We start from the raw sequence: 23,642 nt of genomic DNA on the forward strand, positions 1-23,642 counted from the left end.
ATATAAAAACTGTTCGCAAACGTTGTGATGTGAAGATGAAGGCGCCTCCCTCTGAGGATATCTGCACGTCCCTTTGGTTTGTAAAATATCTTCATTTGTTTCGTTAGATATCTTGATTTCGTCTGAAGATAGAGAAGTGTGCGTGTGTGTGTGTGTGTGTGTGTGTGTGTGTTGTTGTTGTTGTTGCTGTTGATAAACTAAAAATAATAGGCCTATAATTTTATTAAACATACACGTATTAAACAATAAATTAAATAAAAATGTAATTATATAAGAATTTTTTTTTTCACCGATGCTTTTGCACAACAATCAACGTAAACGCGCACACCTAACAATGGCATGATAGGCCTTCAAAAGGTGCATATGCGTTTATTTTAAGTTTCAATGGTGCAATCGAGAAACAGAGAGAGGGAGAGAGAGCGAGGGAGGGAGAGAGAGAGAGAGAGAGAGAGAGAGAGAGAGAGAGAGAGAGAGAGATCAAGCGCTGCTAGCAGATTAAACGGTTCAACTGAAGTGCGTCTCTGAAACTCCATCGGACTAAGCCGTCTTCATTTTATTTATTTAACGGCCCAATGACTCTTCGCAAGGCGATTTATAGTTCGTGAAAATGTTACTCTTCATGTAAGGTGAGTGATAGCACAGCATATAAATATTGTTCGCAAACGTTATAATGTGCAAGATGAAGGCGCGTCATGACTTGACGAGGTGAATCAGACAGATAAAGGGAATTAACGCTAAGTGAATGGCAGTTTCAATCGCTCTATCAGCGTTTAGAGAAACTTGTGTATGTTTGACTGCATAACTGCAATAAATAGGATTTTTGTTTTACATATGCTTTTTTGTTGTCGCTTATTTGTTGCTCATGTCTCACGTCTGACCAATAAAACCATGTTTTATTTATTTTATTTAACAGTAATAGCATTACTATTTGTTTTTATAGTCGTCTGATAAAGAGATTCTGCACCAAAAGCAATATTATTACATAAGCCATTTTGTTTATTTGAGTGAGAAATGAAATCAATGCTTCCTATGAAATAGAGGCTGGTTTTATATATATATATATATATATATATATATATATATATATATATATATATATAGCCTATATATATATAAAAGCCCCATTTCATAGGTACATCACTGTAAAAATAATTCTATCCTCCCTAACCCAAAATTTTCTAGTGTCTGGTCAGTGGTCACATTTAAATTTTTCACTTGGCCCAAGTGCAAATTTAAATTTGATCACTTTACAGAATTTCACTTGGGCCAAGTAAAAAATTTAGATGTGACCAGTCACTAGAAAATTATGAGTTGGGAGGTTATACATTTTTTATAGTAGCCTAGTGTCTGGATGATTCAGGGAATTTGGCAGTTGACAGGGATCAGTACAATTAGTATACACTAGGTAGCATATTGTCCAAGATCCGCAGCACGTTTTCTAAAACTTCATTCATTTGATTGATGTCCTTGATTGATTTGTAGGCCTACCATTTTTTTTTTTTTTTTTTTTTTGCAAACATTACACAGCACTGTTATAAAAATTATAGTGAAAACAAGGGCAGAAATCAGACAGGAGATCCGGCAAGCTTCAGAAAGGGCCATAATTCATTTATGCTGTTATTTTTAGGAGCAGCTGAATACTGTGAATTCTTGATGCCTTGTAATTGTAAACTTACCAAAACAGACCGTGCTTAGATGTCTGTCACTTATTTAAAACCTAATAATCTAGTGATGAAATGCTCAGTAAGATTAAAAAAGGCACATGCACGTAAAATAATGCTTAAAACATCTGATGCAACTGTGCTCTTTGCCCTACCATAACACAGACTTTATATAGCACATCTGTTTTCAGGCATGAAGCAGCATTTTACAAGCAGCTAACAATTGAAATTGGGGGATTTGTGCCAATATTCATTTAAGTGGCTCTTGGAGCAGGAGATCTCCAACAGGAACTGATCTGATTACACATATAAAAGTGACTGAAGCCCCCAGGGCAAATGACAGCTCCGGTTACAGACACCAAATGTAGCACACACATTTGTGCATGGAAAAAGGAAATCACACATCCATCCAAAGACACTGACTTTGTTCACAATTACCGATATTTGGGATTTAATTGTTATTTCTGGAGAGGTATAGAGACATTTACTGTGTCTAGTATTGATTTCATCAGAATTTACTGCGCGTAAACCACAAGAATAGATTTTGTGTATGCAAAAATATCAATTAAAAACAACAACCAAATAAGGTAAAATTAAGAAGCTAAAGTTCAACTAAATGTTTCATTGTCCCTCATAATACAAATATAAATAATTCATATTAGTAAATGTGATATACTCTACTGTTCAAAAAATGTGTGTGTATATATATATATATATGTGTGTGTGTGTGTGTGTGTGTGTGTGTGTGTGTGTGTGTGTGTGTGTGTGTGTGTGTGTGTGTGTGTGTGTGTGTGTGTGTATTATCTTTAAATTTTTCCGTTTCAAATAAATGCTGTTCTTTCTATTCAAAGAATCCTGAAAATATTGTATCACGGTTTCCACAAAAAATATTAAGCGGCGCAACCGTTTGCATTGATAATAATCAGAAATGTCTCTTGGGCACAAAATCAGAATTTTAGAAGGATTTTTTAAGGATCGTGTAACACTGAATACTGGAGTAACATTTGGCTGCTGAAAATCAAGCTTTGCCATCACATAGTTGCAATATTTCATAAAATTACGATCAAATAAATACAGCCTTGGTGAGCATAAGGGACTACTTTCAAAAACTAGAAAACCTATTATATCAAATGCCTAAGAAAGATTAAGAATAATAGATTTAGAACAATAAGGAAAAAGATTATGTTAATCAATTTGCGAAGTTAATTGTTAATAAAAGTTAGTTATTTTTCTTTGTTTGTTTTGTTATTTTTGGTTGTATTTTTTGCTACCTGAATAAGTACATAATTGAGGTTAGGTAAATACTTGTCAGTGGTCACTATGATGTGTATGTGTATGTATGCATATGTTTGTATGTATGTATGTGTGGGTGTGTATATAGATGTATAGAACAACATAATATTAATAACATAACAATTATAAATTGAATTACCATAAGAATTAAGGGGGTAGGGGTATATAAGTTTTACTTATTCCTACTCCTTGTAATAGAAGTAGTTAACAGGAAAGAAGTGTACAGTACTTCGTTTGCTGCTCATTTGTTGTTTTTTTCTCCTGTTTTTAAACATTGTTTTATATTTTTATATACTTTCTTTTCCATGTTCGATGTTGGGCCACCATGCCTCTGGAACTCTACTGGAGGGGTGGAATACCATTATTAAGTTATATTTCCTCATATGGTGTTTTGATGATGGTGCGGTGGTGAGCGTTGTCCAGTGCATCAGGCTGAGATTTGGTTACTGAGAAGGATATACAATGTGATTTATATTAATGTTTACTCGTCAAACCATTCAGTGACCCCTTGTGCCCTATGGATGGGGGCATTGTCATCCTGAAAGAGATCACTTGTTTCATCATAGGATAAAGATGATTGCTTAGAACAGCTTTGTATTGATTTGCAGTGACCCTTCCCTCTATGGGTTCAGTCCGGCCTACACAATCCCAGCAATCTGCATAACATAGCCAACTTTTGTTTTAATTTGTCACTCATCTGTATATGGGTTGCTTATATATATTTTATGACTCAATGGACTTGTTGTCAAAGTATATAAATACATTGGAGTAATACTATACACATTGTATTATAGAGGCTTCAAATGCAACACTCCTTGGTCTGAACAAGGTTGAAGACCCATGACATAGAGTTTGGTTAGACCTTTATTCTGATGTCAATATAGTGGTCTTAGATTGCAGGACATTTTTCCTACTAGCAATTTAGTTAGTTATTTACTAGTTAACAATTTAGTTAACTGGTATAATTACTATTTTAAATTTAAATCTCTAAATACATCATAATTAAGAAAAAAGCATCATGAAAACAAGTATTAAAAACGAAACCTTATTAAGTAGTTTGGCATATTTTTTTATTATTAGGCTAATTATTAAAGTATTTATAAAATATTATTATTCCAAGAAACACGCAGAAAAAAAAATATAAAGAAATGATATCATAGAGAGGTCCCCTGAAGACCCTCAGGACTGTGTGTCTGCTGCAAGTTCTGTTAGTTGGACTTTTAGTTTGTTTATCGTCAGTTTACTGTTTTCTTTGTTCCAGTTTCTCGCCAATCATTAGTTTCCATGGACACTCATTGATCATTACAGCTGTTCGTTATTTTGTCATTACCTTTGTGTTTTAAAGTTCCTTCTTGTGCACTCTTCATTTGTCCAGTGTTGTGTCATTGCATGCTGGATAGCCTACTTCTCGCAATTGGATTAGCTTTCTTAAGTTTGTTTTATTAATAAATACTTAGTTTTGTAACCTTTTTGAATCATCTTCATCTGGAATAAAATGTGAAACCGAAAGGTCAATGTCTCTTAGGTTATCAAATACTTCGATTTTATGGTTGTAAAATATCATCTGGTGCAACCCCCAAAAAACCTAATTTATGAATTTACTAATGAATTAATAAATATACATACATACACACCTCTCTCCTCATGCTAAGACTCCCAGAAGCCAAGATCCAAAGAACAAGTAATGCACACATGCACTGTCACATGCAACTTCCCCCGTTCATCTTTCTATGTTCTTATTTAGCATCTATTTCTCTTCCTTCAACCTTATCATCTTCCCAGCTTTCTCTATCTTATTCTTTTCCCTTCTATCTATACATCTTTTTCTCATTTTCTCAATCCTCTTTAATTCACCATTTACTTATATCCCCCGATCAGCACATGCAGTGGTCAGATCATGCTGATCTTCCACTCTTTCACTGTCTTTTTGTTTTGTTGTGCTTGTGTGTGAGTGGCGAGGCAGCATTAAGATACATTATTAAAGCCTGTGCACTCTGTGGTTCTCTCTCTCTCTCTCTCTCTCTCTCTCTCTCTCTCTCTCACTTCCGGTGTGATTGTTGAGTGAGCGTGAGAGTTGGGTGTGTTTGCTGAGAGACTTCGCGTTTCTTTCTGTTTCCTTTTTTTTGTTTTTTCCTCTCGTCTTTATACAGAGTAGGAAAGTTCTGAGTGTGCGTTTAAGACGCCAAAATGGCGTCTGTTCCCACGCCAGGAACGCCGACACTGTCACTGCGAAACGGGTGCCGGTGTGTGCCGGAACCCGGGGTGACAGTGGAGGATCTGCTACTGGTGATAGGAGAACAGGTGGATTTTGAAAATATAATCTCGGCCTCTCGGATGAATAAGGCGGTTGTTGTGTTTTTAAAGTCTGAGGCGCTAGTTAATCAATTGACTGTTAGTGGCATATGGGTGAAGGAAGCATTTGTACCGGTTACTCCGCTATCCGCTCCAGCAACAAAAGTTACCATTTCAAATGTTCCGCCGTTTGTATCAAACGATGTTATCATTAAAGAATTGCAAAGATTTGGTAAAATCGCGGGTCCTGCGCGAATGATTTCCTTAGGCTGTAAAAACACCGCTCTAAAGCATGTCCTGTCATTTAGACGTCAGGTTTACATGTTTTTAAATTCACCGGAGCGAACGTTGGAAGTCTCTTTCCGTGTTAATCAAGGAGGGAATTCTTTCATGGTATATGCCACTACCGACAGTCTGCGCTGTTTTGATTGTGGCGATCTGGGCCATAAGCGGTTTGCTTGTCCGCACAAAGATGAACAGCGCGAGTCCACATCTGACGCACAGGACATCGTTAATACAGGAACAAAAAATGCTGAAGAGCAGGATAAAGTTACTACAGAGGAAGAGCAGGGACAGCAGGAGGTAAGTGAACACAACAATGTAATCATTGGAAGTGAGGAACAACCTGGCTGCAGTTTTGTTCCTGATAAATCAGTGTGTAGGTCTGATATTGTAAATGAGAGTGAGTCTCAAGGTGATGTTGGGGATGAGGGTCAGAGGAATGATACAGAGCAGGTAGAAGGTGAGAAGGAAAATATGGATGATGAAATGGAGGATTTATCTCAGTGTAGCAATGATGGAATGAAGAATGATGAGCAGTGGTCAGAGGATGTAAAGGACATGTATACTGTTGAACAAATCAATTCCTTTCTTGACGAAACAAAAGGAAAATCCGGTGTTGAAATAGAAGATTACTTCCCTGATATAAAGAAGTTTATTTCTTCTGTAATGTGGGCTAGAAAAATGAGCAATTATGATGAGCTTTCGCAACAAAAGAGGTTTCGTTTAAAGAAACATTTAACTACTTTAAGAGTAGGTAAGAAACCAGGAAAGACGAGGGGAAAAAATAAATAATTATGACTATGAGTTTATCTTTTATTTACTGTTTCCTTTTCCTCTCTCTTTTCCTAATGGAGACCTTACGGGTGGGATCTCTAAATGTAAATGGGATGAGGGATGGGAAGAAAAAATGGTTACTTTCAGAAATGATACGATTGAAAGATCTAAACGTTGTCTTTTTGCAGGAGACTCATAGTGATAAAGGGAATGAGGTTGATTGGGGTTTGTGGTGGGAAGGAGAGAAGGTTCTCAGTCATGGGACTAATTTGAGTGCAGGAGTGGCTGTGCTTTTTTCACCTGGTCTTAAAGAAAAAATTTTATCGAAAGAAGAGGTTGAACCAGGAAGATTGCTAATTATTAGGGCTGAAATTAGAAATCTTGTTTTTGTGTTCATAAATATTTATGCTCCTAATTTAGGAACAGACAGGGTGAAGTTTTTTAACAAGCTGGATACAATAATAAGCCAACAGCAGGATGGGGACTTAATAATATTAGGAGGAGATTGGAACTGCACTTTAGACTTTACAAAAGATAGGAATGGAGAAGAACCTCACGCACTGTCAGCTGCAGTCTTAAGCAATGTAATTAAAAAATTTAATTTATCGGATGTTTGGAGGGAACAAAATCTATTAAATAAGCAATATACATGGGTAAAATTTAGTAATGGTAGGATCTCTGGGGCACGTTTGGACAGGTTATATACATCACATGTAATGAGGAATAGAGTTAAACACACAGCTATCACTCCCACATCTTTTTCTGATCACAAACTCATTACAATAGAGTGCTCATTGGTGGAAAGAGCTCAAAGGAGTTATTACTGGCACTTTAACATTAAACTTCTAGATGATAAGTACTTCTGTGAGAACTTTGGAGTTTTTTGGGAAACCTGTAAAGCTGAAAAGTGTTTGTATGAAAGTATAATTCAGTGGTGGGAAATCAGCAAGATCCACATAAAAGGATTCTGTCAGCAATATGCAGCCCATTCTTCTTTGGCTCTAAAAAAGACATTAGAGTTGCTTGAAAAGGAGATCATTGATATTGAGAAAAACATGACTGTTAATGATGCTGCAGATCTACAAGGGCAGTGGACCGAAAAAAATCATCAGCTGAATTTCATTCTGAATGAAAAAGTTAAAGGAGCCCTTGTAAGGAGCCGTTTTTTAACAACAAGGGACATGGATGGGCCAACTTCATATTTTTTTAATTTGGAAAGAAAAACTGGACAAGAAAAACAGATGTATTGTTTAAAAGAAAATAATGGACAAGACACCTCTGATCCAGTAAAAATGCGCAGAATTGCTGTGAACTTTTATTCTGATTTATTTACTGCTGGAACCTCGGATGAGCAGTGCACAAATGAACTGTTACAGACCATTCCTGTGTTAACTCCTGAGCATAAGCTGTTGTTAGAGACTGAACTCTCCTTTGAGGAGGTCACCGCTGCCGTCATGGGCCTTTCCTCTGGACGCGCACCTGGCTTGGATGGATTACCTGTCGAATTTTATAAGAACTTTTGGACTGTTTTAGGACATGATTATTTTGAGGTTTTGCAAAACTGCATTACGGAAGGAATCCTTCCTACAAGCTGTCGGCGGGCTGTTTTAACACTGCTCCCAAAAAAGGGCGATTTAACGCTTTTAAAGAACTGGAGGCCTGTAGCAATTTTATGCACGGAATATAAAATCTTTTCCAAATGTCTAGCCAACAGACTAAATACTGTATTGAATGAAATTATACACAAGGATCAGTCTTACTGTATCAAAGATCGGTCCATCACAGATAATTTACATTTGGTACGGGATATGCTTGATTTTGCTTTTCAAAACAACATTAATATTGGGTTTCTGTCATTAGATCAGGAAAAAGCTTTTGACAGAGTTGACCACAATTTTCTTTTTAATACTTTGAAGGCTTTTGGATTCGGGGATGTTTTCATTTCTAAAATTAAACTGCTATACACTGAGGCTGTATGTATGGTTAAAATGGCTGGTGGCCTCAGTACTCCTGTGAAGATCCATAGAGGGATTCGGCAAGGGTGTCCTCTCTCGGGTCAGTTATACAGCATAGCTATTGAACCTCTGCTATGCAGATTAAGAAGACAGCTTTCTGGTTTAAATGTTAATACAATGGGTTTTAAAGAACCTACTAAACTCTCTGCATATGCAGATGACATCACAGTGTTAATCAGTAATCAGTGTGAGGTTCAATCTTTAAAAGGAGCTCTAGAGAGTTACGGGAAGGCATCTTCGGCTAGAATTAACTGGGGTAAAAGTGAGGCTCTTTGGTGTGGTCTTGGGCTGAATAGTCCATCACTTCCTGGTGGATTAAAGTGGGGGAAAACAGGATTTAAATATCTTGGGGTGTTTTTGGGAGTAGAGGAATATAAAAAGAGAAACTGGGAGGGCCTAGTGGAGAAAGTGTGTGCTCGGTTGTCTCACTGGAAATGGTTGCTGCCTCGGCTGTCCTACAGGGGGAGGGTCCTGGTCTGCAATAATCTGGTGGCCTCATCGCTATGGCACAGGATGATGATTCTGGAGCCTCCAGAAGATCTAGTAAAGGAAATCCAGAAAACCCTGGTGGACTTTTTCTGGTCGGGACAGCATTGGCTGAGGGCGCCTGTATTGTACCTGCCTACTCAAGAAGGAGGGCAGGGACTAATCGACATCAGTTCTAGGATCAGAGCTTTCAGGCTGCAGGCGGTTCGGAGACTACTCTACGGGAAAGACGTGAGCTGGGCCGAGGTGGCCTGTGCCCTTCTGAGGAGAGCAGGCAACATGGGGCTGGACCGTCATCTGTTTCTTATGGATATCGATAAGTTGGACTTAACAGGACTGACAGCATTCTACCGGTCAGTAATGAGAGCGTGGACACTGTTAAAGATATCTCGAGAGCCAAATGGTGCGCTGGAACTGTGGAAGAGGGAAGAACCTCTGCTATTTAACCCAGCACTGGCATTGGACATTTCAAATTCAGTCTCCCTCAGAAGAGCTCTATGGACTGCAAATATTACAAAAATTGGACTTTTGATCTCTGGGGATGGTTGGATATCTGCTGAAAACTTAGCTAAAAGGCTGGACATTAGATCAGTTCGAGTGGTGGAGAGAATGATGACTCAAATACGTGAGTTTTTGCCCCAGGACTATAGACTGGCTCTGGAGTCATCTGGTGGGGAGGAAGAGACTTCTACTTTTCCAGAATTATGCCTTTCAGCAAATACTGGAATATGGCAAGAGACTGAGGGAGGCCTGCTTTCTTTTAAGACCCCCCAGTTGGACTTTTTTAGCAACACTGGGAAAAAAGCCTTGTATTTACTGTGTGTGAAAGTGTCACATCTGCACTCACTTGAGAGTGTGAGAGAGTCCAAGTGGCAGGAGGTGTTTGGGCCAGGCGCTTCCCCCAAAGGCTGCTGGAGGTCCCTGTACAAGCCTCCAATAGAGAAAAGGTCTGGAGACCTTCAGTGGAGAGTAGTGCATGGGATAATAGCCACAAACAGACACAGAGCACACCTTGATCCGCAGGTTGGGGAGGATTGTCCTTTTTGTGGGATGAGGGAAACAGTTTTTCATCTGTTTTTTAATTGTTTAAGGCTAAAGCTTTTATTTCACAAATTAGAAGAGTGGTGCCAGACCCTGGGGGAAGTTTTTGTGCACACTTTTTTTATTTATGGACCTAAATACAACAAGAAAAAAAAAGAAGTTCACGTTTTATTAAATTTTCTATATGGACAAGCTAAAATGGCAATTTGGTTGTCACGAAAAAGAAAATTAAATGACGGTGTATCAACTGATGTAGTCGCTGTGTTAAAGGGGTTAATACAATCACGAATCAATATAGAGTATTGCTATTACAAGGCTGTTAATGACTTGGATGTTTTCAGAGGTAAATGGGGCATAGAGAAATGTCTTTGTGATGTTGACTCTGATGGCTGTCTCCAAATGAATGTATAATGCTCACAGTTAGTCCGCTAAAGGAGTCCTTAACTTTTTTTTTTTTTTTTTTTTTTTTTTTTTTTTTTTTAATGCTCTCTTTTTAATTGGAAAAAATTACTAAAGATATTATACCTTAAATGTTTTTGTAAATAAAGTGATCTTAAAGTCAAGTCTCTCTCTCTCTCTCTCTCTCTCTCTCTCTCTCTCTCTCTCTCTCTCTCTCTCTCTCTCTCTCTCTCTCTCTCTCTCTCTCTCTCTCTCTCTCTCTCTCTCTCTCTCTCTCTGTAAGTCTGAAAGAAGAGTTTAAGGGCAATGATAGGATTACCAAAGTGTTTAAGGAGAGCTTGAAGGATGCATGCAGTGCTGGGAGCTTCATAAATATGCATCTGCTCAATCAAATTAATCGAATCAATCAAAACCATTACTGTTCTGTAGTGCTAACAATTTTTAACATTTTTTTTTTGTGAAGAAAAAAAATTAATTATAAATATTTCATAGGTTCAATATTTTTCATTCATCCATCATAACAACTTTCATTGTTCAACTTCCATCTCTATTGTATAGTTTAAAATTATTCGTTTGAGAAAGACACAGAGGTAACAAAAACGAAATAATGTATCTGAAAGATTCTGACAAGGCATGCTGTGGTTTTGGGAGAAAAATAGCGCTGAGAGAAGGATAAACTAAGGAAAACAGAGAACGAGAGAGAAAGAGAGCTGTGTTCTCTGTTTTTGCACTGGGATACATTAATTATTCAATAGCTAGAAGATGAAAATATTCAGAGGGGACTCCGACAGGCCTGATGGTTCTGTCTCTCTTTCTCTCTCTTAATTTCCTCCTCAGACTTCCATTGTCACTTCAGTGTTAAGGAAGCTGCTTTGTAACTGCTTCTCTATAAGCTTCCCAATACTCAAAATAGAGCATTATAGTCAAACTAGCCTTTTGAAAACACTAAAGAATAAGCTAACTTTATGCTATTCAAGAGGGAAGTACAGTATCTTTTTTAAATCAGATTATATCATTTATGTTTACAAAGCACAAAGGTTTACACAAGTTTGAAATCATTATTATAATCATTATAAGTCGTTGTTAAAAGATTCTTAACTGTAAATACCAAAATTGCAATGTAAAACCAACAACCTGTGAAAGGTGCTGTGACGCTCAGTAAAATGGGTTCAATTGCAAGTAAAATGGTGTTTATTGATAGCAGCATGTTAGAATAGCAGTGAGTAATCAGGTGAAGCAAGTGCCCGGAAGAGTCTCTCTTGTCAACGCAGGTTTGGTGAACAACCCGATCCTCCATGGTGGGCAAAGGAGCGAAAGCAATCCCACTCAAACTCAGAACAGACACAAGAACTCAAAGATAAATATCCTCTGTGGAAGAAGGCAGCGTGACAGGACTGGTTCGCTAAATCCAACGTGGAACTCGACGACAGGCAGGAGACGAGAACAACACTGGAAAACATCCACAACGATGTGACAAACACTATGGACGAAAACTGAGAGTCTAAATAGGCGCCGCTGATCAGATACAGCTGGTGCCGATGACCAGAAGTGGTAATCAGCGAACACGCCCACACGCACACAAAACAACACAGGGTGAGAAAGAGTCATGAATTCATGAACCGTGACAGTAACCTCCCCCTTGGAGCACCTCCTGCCACTCCCAGAAGAACTTACTCGTTGATTGTAATCATCAATAGGGAAATGATCCAAAATGTCCCAAGCAGAAACAAAATTCTCTCCTCTGGAACATAACCTTCCCAGTTCACAGGTACTGAAATGCGTGTCCCCTCTGTCTCAAGTCCAGAATACGATTGACCGAATGTGTTGGTTCCCTGTCTACGAGTCGCGGCGGTGGGGGAACCGGACCTTCGGATTAATGTGGAATGAAACCGGTTTTAATTTAGACAAATGAAATAATGGGCTGAATTTTCCTGTACGCAGGCGGAATTTTGAGTCAAACTGCCACCAGACTACGGACTTTGGGGACAGTGAAAGGGCTGATGAATTTGGGAGCTAACTTGTTAGAAACAGAGAGGAGGAGAATGTTCTTGGTTGAAAGTCACACATTTTAACCAACGATGTATACGGGAGGCCTTGACCGGTGGCGATCGGCCTTAGCCTTTGTGCGTGCCCCCACCTGGAGCAGAGTCTCACGGGCTCTGTTCCATGTGCAGTGACACCTCTGGACGAAGGCGTGAGTGGAGGGGACAGCAACTTCCAGACTAGGAAAAAACAGTTGTTGGCTCCAGGAGGAAGGATTCTTAGACACCAAAACATCTACAAAACTCCTGCCAAAATTGGGACCCCATGCATGTCGATCAGGAGGCCATGTAAGCGAAAGATGTGATCTACGACAGTCATCGCTGTCTCCTTGGCAGAGGGTAATTTGGGCAAGGGAATAAAATGATCCGCCTTCGAGAACAGGTCCACTACGGTCAAAACAACCGTCTTGCCTTGGGAAGGCGGTGATGAAATTTAGCGCTATATGGGACCAGGGTCTCGAAGGGACAGACAGCGATTGGAGTAACCCTTCTGGGGGGGCGATTAGAAGTCTTACCAGTGCCACAAACTGAGCATGCAAAACAAAACTCAGAATGTTGAGAGCCATCATTGGCCACCAGAACCATTGCTCAACCAAAAAACTAGTAAGGTTTACCAGTACCCAGACGGTACAAAAGAACAAAATCAAAACGACCAAAAAAAAGTGCCCACCGAACCTGTGCCTGGAGTTAAATCTTTTGGCAGACCTGATATAAGTTCTTGTGATCGGTCAAATGACAAAGGACCCCCGACCCTTAAACAATGACGCCACTCTTCCAACGCTAACTTGACCGCCAACAACTCTCTGTTACCAATGTCATAGTTATGATCGCGGATGATAGACGATGGGACAAAAACTTCCGTGGAAGAGCTCAGGTGTTCTCGCTGAATCCATGATTGGTCAGATCGTTCTGTGACGCTCAGTAAAACGGTGGATTCAATTGCAAGTAAAATGGTGTTTTTATTGATAACAGTATGGTGGATAGCTGTGAGTAATCAGGTGAAGCAAACCTGATAAAACCTGAGAGTAATCTCTCTTGGCAGCACAGGTTTGATGAGCAACCCGATCCTCCATGGTAGGCAAAGGAGCTTTTAAACAAAATGGGACCATCTTTATTAGCATTGCTGTGGATTAGCACATTAGATGATTGCAGTATTGGCAAAACATTATGCACTTACATTATACAGTTGTAGGAAATAAATAAAATGGAGTAAAAGAAACACAATACAATACAATACACAAATAAATACTGTTGCTACAATATCATTCCTCATTTAACACCCTGGGGTCGGCGGTTGTGTTTTAAAAAAAAAAATGTGTTGTTCTAAAATAAAGAAAATAAGCATGTGCATTCTGTTGTCTCTCTCAATGTGAAGTTCATTCTAAAACAGAAAATTAACTTTAACTCATTGAATTTTGTCACTGTCACACAGACTTGAGACATACAGGGGTTGGACAATGAAACTGAAACACTGGCCAATGTTGGAGGTTTCACATCTATATGCCTGGCGGCCAATCTTCAGAGTGAAGCGCGGGTGGATCAGTGATGGTTTGAGCTCCAATATCATGACAATCCTGATTGTATTTGATGGACACGACACTGCCGAGGACTACCAAACCCTTCTGGAGGATCATGAGCACCTGATGCTCAAACCGTGTATCAGTATGATCATGCACCAACACACACAGCAAGACTTGTGACAGAAGGGTTTGATGAAGATGAAAGTGACGTTGAACATCTCCCATGGTCTGCACAGTCACCAGATCTGAATATTATTGAGGTGTTTTGGAGGAGCGAGTCCACCAGCATCATATAGTGACCTGGACACTGTTCTGGAAGAGAAACGGCTCATAATCCCTCTGGTCACTGTGAAGGACTTCTATCTGTCAATTGGTGCTGTATTTGGATGCAAAATGAGGCCCTCACCATTCTAACAAGTTATTGTGTAGTAAAACCAGGTGTTTCAGTTTTTTTGTCCAACCCCTGTATGTCTTTACAAAGCATGACGTCTCTATTTTTAAATTATGTCCATTATATCAAAAACAAATATTCTCTGTTTAAGTAATCCGTATGAAAGCAACGACATGTACAGCTTCTTAAGTCCGTGCTCATTAGCTCTAATGTGACCATACCCACGCGCAGACGAACGATTGACATGCAAATCATCCACGTGGAGGAATACAGACCTGAAAACACCCCATCACCTCAAAAACAAAGAATCGTAGACTTCAGTAGCCTACTCCTGTGTTTTTCATCGAAGACACGTTGTGTTTGTGCTGTGCTGTCCTGTTTACCTTGGATTTACCTTAGAAAAATTAGAAGAATGCGATTTGAAGATGAGAACGATTTTTAAGGTAAGACATGTTCACTCATAATAGTAAGCATGTTATCATTATATAAACTTTACATTATAGCAACTAGTCAAACTGGTACCAGACTGAAATGTACTTTATGAAATGAGACTGGAGTAAAAACATGAAGCCTAATGCTTACATACTTGTACACAAGGATGTTTTTATGTTCGATAATAATACACAGAAGCATGATATAAAAGTAGGCTCTGCTTTCTTCTCCTCCAGATAAATCACCCACCGTACCCAAAGCTATCCTTCACTCTGCACGCCAGCATTTACTTCAACACCTCCTCTGCCTGTATTGTGGGGGTGATAAACACCTTATCAACACCTGTCCTGTTCGACCTTAATGCACAGCAGTAAGCCCCAGTCAAATTCTTCCTAAGATTGCAACCTTGAACCGAACTACTATCCAGTTGTTAAGCTCTCGTGTATGTGTCTCAGCACAAGTCCTCCTCGACTCTGGTTCAGCGGGAAACTAAATTTCCACGCAACTCCTACAAAAACTGAACATCCGTAAAAACAGAAGTCATCAAACCATCTAAACTGCTAAGCAGAGGTCGAATTTGTCATTTCACCCCCACAATGACACTCTGCGTAGGCTGCTTACACTCACAGGATATCTCCTTTATGGTGCTGGAGGAGTCCACTGCTGAGCTCATCCTTGGTTCCCACTGAAGAGGAGCCCACCTACCAGGTCCACACCATCTTGGACTCACGAAGTCCACGGCTAGAATACCTGGTCGACTGGGAGGACTATGGTCCAGAGGAGTGGTCATGAGTTCCTCGCGAGGACATCCTGGATCCAGCTCTCCTCACTCAGTTCCACGCCGACCATCCTGATTGCCCTACTCCCAGGCCTTGGGGTAGATCTCGTTGCCATCTTCGTTCCTCCTCTCACACGTCAAGAGCTGCCTCAGAGGAGGGGGGTACTGTTAGGATTCCACCAGCTCCATTCACTCCTCCCACTCATTCACTCATTCCTCCCTCTCGTTCATTATCACCCGAGTTCTGATCACCATCACCTGCACCTCATTATTCCATCTCCCTTTATATTTAGCTCCCGTTCACACACTCAATGTTTGGTCTTGTCTCTGACACACAGATACTTACCTGGCCTCCTTTGTATTCTCTTCAACCCCTGGCCTTCGTATACCATCTTCAGTCTTCAGCCATCCCTCTACAACCCTTCCATGTGATCTTCCATCTGCATCTGCAACAGAGACTCTTATTATCCATCAGCTAAGTTCCCATCTAACTATCATATGTTTAAACACTCACCATATCTCTGTCTGCTTCTGTAAAACCTGTTAATAAACATTGTTACACTTACCACCTGTCTGACTCCTGTCTATCCGTGACAATAGGCTATTGTTATTATTATTTAATATTGTATGTGATATGTTATGTTAAATTATTATTTAAGCCTTACACATGCCTACAAGGCACAACAAACCTGGTGTTCATTATATATATATATATATATATATATATATATATATATATATATATATATATATATATATTTATGGAGAGACTCAAAAAATGACAACATGTAGAAAGCAGCAGGACATTTTTGAATGGTTAGTGGATGAATTTATGTTAGCTGATATGGAGTTAACTTCGGAGAGACAATTATGGAGACAATTCAAAGTATTGTCAAACAAAATGGAGGCTAGTTAGACACTGCATTGTTCTAGCTAATTATATCTTTGTGTTTGTTAGGCAAACATGAAAGTCCATTTAGAAAAAACTAACTGGATTTACCCACCTGTCCAGCAAAAACAGAGCTACCTGAATGTCGAATTGGAAGCCCTTCTGCCGGTGGAGTTCTCGCCAACTTTCAATGGCTTTTCCAATGTAAATTTGGGACTTTGCACATTGCGCATTTTGCAGTCTGTTAATTGGAACGTTGTCTCTTCGGTCGTGTGTCGGCCATATCAAACTTAAAGAGTTCAAATTCTAACTTCCCCCTTCATGCTTCTCTCTCCTCCACACCCTCTTCATGCATAGGCGCACACTGTAAAAAATGATTTTTTGGTTAAGTAAATACTAGTGAAAAAACCCAATGTAATTTACTTGAAAAAGTTAGTTCAGGCAAGAATTAAAAAAACTAAGTAAATTCCATATCAGTACTTATTTCAAGCGAGTATAAATGAAAGTGTAATATCAACTCAATAAAATTAAGTAAAAATTACTCAACTTTTCTGATACTGGGGTTCCCATCATGCACTGGACCTTGAATAATTAATGAGGTTCATTTTTCACTGGTTTCCAGCTGTATTTACACTGTTTTATCATTGATTTTTGTTTTCAGTATTAGTAAATTGCCATTTTGTGACATTTCGAGTAAATTTTTTGCTTAAAACGACACATTCAAACACAAAAACGATCCATCAAATGTTACCACCATTGTGTATTGTCTACCAAGTACTGAGGCGTTTGCATTCACATAAGGGTTAAAGTCTGACATGATGTATATATAAATTACTTAGATGATCTAAGTAAAGAACATACTATAAATGACTAATAAAATTCAAGATAATTGTTTTAGTGAAGTGTAATACAAAGGCAAAGGAAATCAGTATTAATCAACCTTTTACAAGCCGAGTTAAAATTACTTATTTTTTGTAAAGTTTACTTAATTCCACATTCCAAGTAAATTTAACTTAAAGATTTCCAATTAAAGCTACTGATAAATATGTTTAGGTTTTTACTTGGCAAATCTTTGTAAATTTACTAGCATTTTCTGAGTGAGATGGTTTAGCAAGGTTTTTTCAAGTAAATCCTACTCCAAATTTTTTACAGTGCACTAAACCCACCCCCAAATCATTGTTGTCAGTTATTGGCTGGAACAGTGTTTGTTTTGTTTCGTGGAGTGGGTTGCCGCAGTTTGTTTTTGTTGCCATTTGTGGAGCCTGAGGTGTCTTCAGAGACTTCGTTTTTGTACAGTGTGTTCAGCTAGCGGATCGTGAGGATATGTTTGCTGTATGTGACGAAAAATGTTTTGGCCTAAAAAAACGTAAACATATTCTGTCATGACAATTTATAAATTGCGTTCCCAGAGGAGGGGTTTATGTAAATTTGAGGGTTGGTGATGTCACTAACCCAGGAGGAATGTTGTGTACTCCCTACCAGCCATTTGTTAGTTCTTAAAAAATGATTTCTTTAAAAGCAAATATCTTCCTTTGCTTTGAACTTTGAGCGGTGTAACTTTGAAGACGTTGTTTATGCTCAAACAGCAACATTACACACTAAATAAAGTTAGAAAAGTGAAATCATATTCAACCACCCCTTTAAAGTAACTGGTATAGTAACGTATTACTTTTCAATTTACAACAATTTTTTTTAATTTTGATAATTTGATAATTTTAAATTAATTATATCAGTAAAAGGAACACAAAGGAATCAAAACAGTTAAACGCAAACCTACAATAAGTACTTTATGCATTTAATCTCACTTTATTAACCAATTTGCTGCTGACCTTTGATTATTCATTTCAACTATACTAATAAGCAAACATTACTTTATAAACCTGACATTTGTTTTTGTTTTTTTTTATTGTTTAAGTAAGTGTAGATCTTTCTTCTCATGTGACTTATTCCTTTGCAATCCAGAATGAAAGCACAGCTGAAAGTTTTTTTGTGCTGCGCAATCTACTGTAAGGGTGTGAATTTGCATTTCCTTCAGCCTGAGGCTTATTAATTTCACTTTTGTTGCATAAGGGTTTTACATTTGCCAAAGATGGAACTTAATTGGTATTTAAAATTTAAAAAAAAAAAACAGACAGAGTACAGATCAGGAAAAGTAACTCAAAAGTAAAGTAATGCATTTCTTTCCTTAAAAAGTAATGTAATTAGTAAAAAAAAAAAAAAAAAAAAATGGGAGTAACGCAATATGTATTACTTTTAAAAGTAACTTTCCCCAACATTTCATACCATGAGAAATGTCTCAGGCGGAACTGACCACAGATAAAACACTCCTCACTACAAAATCGACCCTGCTCATCACACAGACAAAAAAACGTAATGAGTAGCGATGTTACCATGATGGCTAATCTATAAACTTAATTTTCTCTTCAAGTTGAGAAAGAATGAGAATGATGCAATAGTGTTAGTGAATTATAGTACTGTGAGAGTTGTCTTCTTTGGTCAGTTATGCAGGAGTTGTTTCGTTCATTGTGAGATTAAAAAAAAACAAAAAAAAAACATCAGATAACATATGTGTATTTTTGATAGAGCTGACGACCCCTTGGAGCTCCCACCATGGCAACAAAGAAGAGTCCATGTCTGATGCAGAGGACCAATGGATCAAGAAGAAAACAAAGCACCTACACACTCTGGAATTCATTACTGATGAAAAAAGACTTCTGAATCTTTCTCTTTTTGCTCATATTAACCTCTGAATGTTCAGTTCCAAAACATCCATATAGATGCAGTGCAAATGGATAGGACAAAAACTTCAAAATCCCTTACACTGCATATATGTATTCTGAGATAGCCAATGAAATAAATAAGTTTATTTAATGTTAGCTGTCAATTTAACGGACTGAGGCACTGAAAAGTCCTTTAAAAAAATGAGTAGACCAAAATGATCAAATGAATGCTTTGAAGAATTGGTGATGCAGTCCAAGGAAAAGTTCCTCTTCAATGGGGCGACATATTATCTGACTTTAAGGTAAGTGTAGAGTGTGTATTTGTGTCTGTGTGTACTAGTGTATCCATAGTGTTAGGTGTTTACATGTGTGTATATGGCTCAGTGATCGGCTCAGTGTGTGACGCAATTACACTTTGTCCCAGCCTTTACAAACCTAATCCAATTAGAATATTTGTCAGTAACCAGGGTCAGCTGTCTGTAACTCTCTGAGCATGTACACTCTAAAAAGTCCAATGGGTTCAATGTTAATATGAAGAATTCTTCCGTATTTTTTTCAGGTGTTCTCCCGTAATTAGAATTTTGCATTGCACTGTGTGCATGAAATGGATTGTTGGGTTAGGGTTAGGGTAGTTAAGGTTAGGGTTAGGTCTTTTCTTCTTTATTGTGAAGTATATCTGAGTGGGACAACTTTTTTTAGAGCGGGACTTTATTTTGTCTTCGGGAATTTAATCATAGGAAGTTAACAGTATGCTGACAGTTGTGGGGGATATTTAGTCCCACCCTCCCCTGAGATGTACTTTATTTAAGGTGCAACATTTGTTCAAGGCAGAACGTAGGTCGTAAGCTCTTGTAAGCAGCATTCGAACCTCAGTTTATTCTTGCAAAAGGTAAATCGTGGTACAACAGCTTGTCACTGGGACAGTAAGCTTTAAAGGGACATCTTTGTATCTTATTTACCCGTAAAAGTAGTACTTAAGGTTATATATTACCACACTGAGGTAGTAAAATGCACCTTTTAGAGGTGGATAAGGTACAAAGTTGTCCTGCTATTTCATTCCAATAGAGTGCCGAAGTGATGACGTCACTTTGTAGGACAACCCGGAAGCTAGCGGCGCATGGGTTCCCTTGGTCGAAAAGCAATGCATTTTCCCCATAGACTTTTGGAAAATCGCAAAAAATAAGATCTGTGTTTAACAAAGGGTTGTGACCCTTACACGTTTTGTCTAGCAAGATAATCTTTACAAGTTAATCCAAAATTTATACATTTCGAAGCCTAGGCTATATAAAGATTTTAAAAAACACAATCAGACACAATAAAGTTTAAAAAACCACAACCAGGTTATAACTGTGTGTTCTATGTCAGAGATCAAAACGTGAAAATATTTAGAGGCTCTGTTCACCAGAGACCTTATTTCAGGCGATTTAGCAAAAACCCATTCAAAAATCCCATAGGCTTTAGAGCGAGGGAACCGTAATGCTAAAATGCTAACTCACTTCCGCGTTTTGGCCTACAGAGTGACGTCGTAACTTTGGCACTCTATTGTTACTTTAGGTTAGCCTGACTTCGTCCTACTCATATTCTATTCAGAATGTGAGTCTGATACTGCTCCATAGGGCTTTGATTATTATGAGGCGTGTCTTAATCGAAACAAGAAAAAAAAAACCTCTGCACTCAATTGGATAGATCTACAAGATAGATCTAGATATTGCAAAAAATAATTTAAGGATTCGAGTACTTGCAAACTCGAAAAACATTTTTTTAATGCAATAGAATGCAATGTATATACAAACAAATTCTCCGTTTAGGATTAGATCTCGACAATAAGGCCAACAAATCTGCTCGCATTTGTCTCAACCTGTCTCAACTTTTTAACATGGTTGGAGCACAACTTGACCGATTTTAATAAATGGAGTGACGACGAAAGATTCCAGGCTGAAGAGTGTTCATTTGAGTCTTCAGAGAAAAGAGACCGAGAGGCAAAATTACGTTAACAATGTATTTAATGATGATTTAAATACAAAATGATGAGTAGCATATAATAATTTATAAAAAAAAAAAAGAAAGAAATACACCGCTTATAAGGGGTACAGTGACTACCAGTATGGGTGTTGTGTGCGAGTAGTATAGCAAAGCATCACCATTGTTTGATGCAGCGGCTTTGACATGAGTTACATCGCTGTGATGCCCATTTCGGTTGCTTCTTTTACTTAGTCTTCCATGAGTGCGACCAAAGGAGAAAGTTAAACCACAATGACAACTGGGTTTTTATTGCGTCACATCTTCTTAGCAACCATTGAAACCAGCTGATACTGTAAATTAAACTTTTGCTGAATCCTTTAGGAAGGATGGCAACACATCTTGACGATCGACAAATGCCTTAATTGTAGTTCTCTGTTCGTCTTTTAAAATTAATACACTGCCGATTTCTTCTAAAACAGACGCGATAGTGGAATCTATACATCTCAGTTCTTCATCTGCAGTCATCTACGTCGTAAACCAGTTCAAACCAAGCGTTTTTTGATGATGTGATGATTACATTACTGCAGATCACCTGTCCATCATCATATAAAGCCCATCCTGGCTTTTTGATTGGACCGACCATTTTTTTACTCATCATAATTACTCCTCAGTGGATCGAGTCCAGACCGAACTTCCCGACCAAAAAATGTTGTGGGTGGGGTTCGGGCTGGCATCCAGGCTAACTTTATGTCGGATGCTTCTGTAAATATTTAGTAGTGCATAAGTTGTAACTTAGTACCTTTTACCCAAGTTGTAACTTGCGCAAAGCTGGTGCAACCCCTGATATTGTTCGTAGGCTATATATACAGTATATGTTCAGTATAGCATATAACGATATTTACCGTCAGCACTGTCTGTAAGTGATTTTTGAGAGAGAGACTTGTTGCAAAACATCTGATGTATGTAACTGCATTGGACACTTAGCCTGCTGAAAGATCTATTACACGCTAGGATCCCGACAGACTAAGTGTACATTTTTAAGCTATTTAGCTGTGCTCAGTGCTAACATTACATAGTCTGGCCTAACTGGTCCACTGCCTGTAATCCTCCCATGTGAATGTCAATGAATTGTAGACAATTATTACGTTAAGTAGTCAAACCTAGCCATTAGCATTAGCCTCCCATGCTAATGATGGAGTATAGCCATTATCTCTCAGAGAGAGCATGAGCAGACCTTTTTTATGAGGGAACATGGGCGTAAGGGGAAATTAAACCCCACTCTACAGGCCACTAATCTAATCGATCGAGAGAGAGGGAGAGACAGAGAGAGAGAGAGAGTAGTCAACTGAAATGTTTTATTGTGAAATTCACTGACTATGGGCTCCTATATCTAAATGCTACAGCACAAGACCTAGTTCCAGGATCCGTTTTAGTGATCTAGCAGTTCACAGACTCCTAAACGTAATTGAATCCCTCCATCTTTAGTAGCTATATAATGTAATCTTAAGATTTTGCAGTGAGAAGAGGCCTTACGTATCCCCATTGATCCCCATTGGTCAAGAGGGCACTGAATCATATCATGAATAAAATATATTAAATAGTGCTGAAAAGGTAATGAGATTTTTACAGGAAAACCTCAACAATATTTCATGCTAATACTCTCGAAGTCCGGGTGAGAGAGGGGAGGTGATTGGTATCCTTAGGTAAACTTTAAAGAGAAAATAAAAGGAAGGGATCTATCGATGGCTACCTGACACACCTTTGTATTTAAAAAAAAGAAAGAGAGTTGTTGTTTTTTAGTGAGCAACGTACTTTGGTAGGATTGCCACTTACTGTACATGTTATTATTATTAAACTTATAAATATTTAATCTGGAAACAATAATGCAATAACTGAATAGCTGATCTGTTGCAGTACAATGGGGAAAAAAAGGCAGGTGCATCATGGTCAAGGGGTGTTTTTCTTTATGCAAACCGCCTCAGGTACAAACAGCGTTGGAAACTCTTCAGAGAGCGAATTATAATATTTTGCTATTTCAATTCCTTTCCTTCCTTCCTTCTCTCTCTCTCTATCTCTCTTTCTCTCCGAGCTGAGATTAGATAAACAAAAAAACTGTAATCTTATTAAACTTAATGGTATTAGAATTGTCACCTGATACTAATGAAAATCTGCCCCAGTAATCTTTAATTAAATAAAGTTAAATAAAATTCCTTAGCCTAGAGCAAAGCAAAGTTGTGCTTTACAGGGAGGACGATACATAAATACATAAATTGATTTTTAGTGATTTAGTCATTATAAATAATTTAAAACACACCTAGCACAAGCTCTGACATTGTTATGTGTTGATGCAGTGGAAGCTACAAGTTTCATAAATTATGGGTGCAAATTCAGAATTTTCACCAAATTACGTCTACAAACTAAACAATTCCAAATGGTTACTCAAGACTCGGTAACACTTTATTTGAAGGGGTGTGCATAAGACTGACATGACACTGTCATAAACATGACATAACACCTGTCATGAACATGAAGGAGTCTTTATGAATATTTATGACTGTTGTTATTAAGTGTCATTCGGTAAATTATGACACTTTTAATGCAAAGTTGACATTGTTTAAAATGTCTTTGTTATGACAACTTGACATTAACAAAGACAAAAAATGTC

At 38.2% G+C, this 23,642-nt stretch overlaps 1 protein-coding gene across 1 annotated transcript in view; it reads left to right on the forward strand.

The window, feature by feature from the left end:
* Positions 1 to 467: 467 nt before the first annotated feature.
* frmpd1a (FERM and PDZ domain containing 1a) overlaps positions 468 to 23,642 on the forward strand; it is a 43,606-nt gene continuing 20,431 nt past the window's right edge. The window contains exons 1-2 of the mRNA XM_039693056.2: positions 468 to 626; positions 18,879 to 19,317. The gene's annotated coding sequence lies outside the window, so the exon portion shown is untranslated. The remainder of the gene's footprint in view (positions 627 to 18,878; positions 19,318 to 23,642) is intronic.

Source organism: Pimephales promelas, chromosome 6 (genome assembly GCF_988280905.1).
Source record: "Pimephales promelas chromosome 6, fPimPro1.hap1.1, whole genome shotgun sequence".
Classification (NCBI taxonomy): domain Eukaryota; kingdom Metazoa; phylum Chordata; class Actinopteri; order Cypriniformes; family Leuciscidae; genus Pimephales; species Pimephales promelas.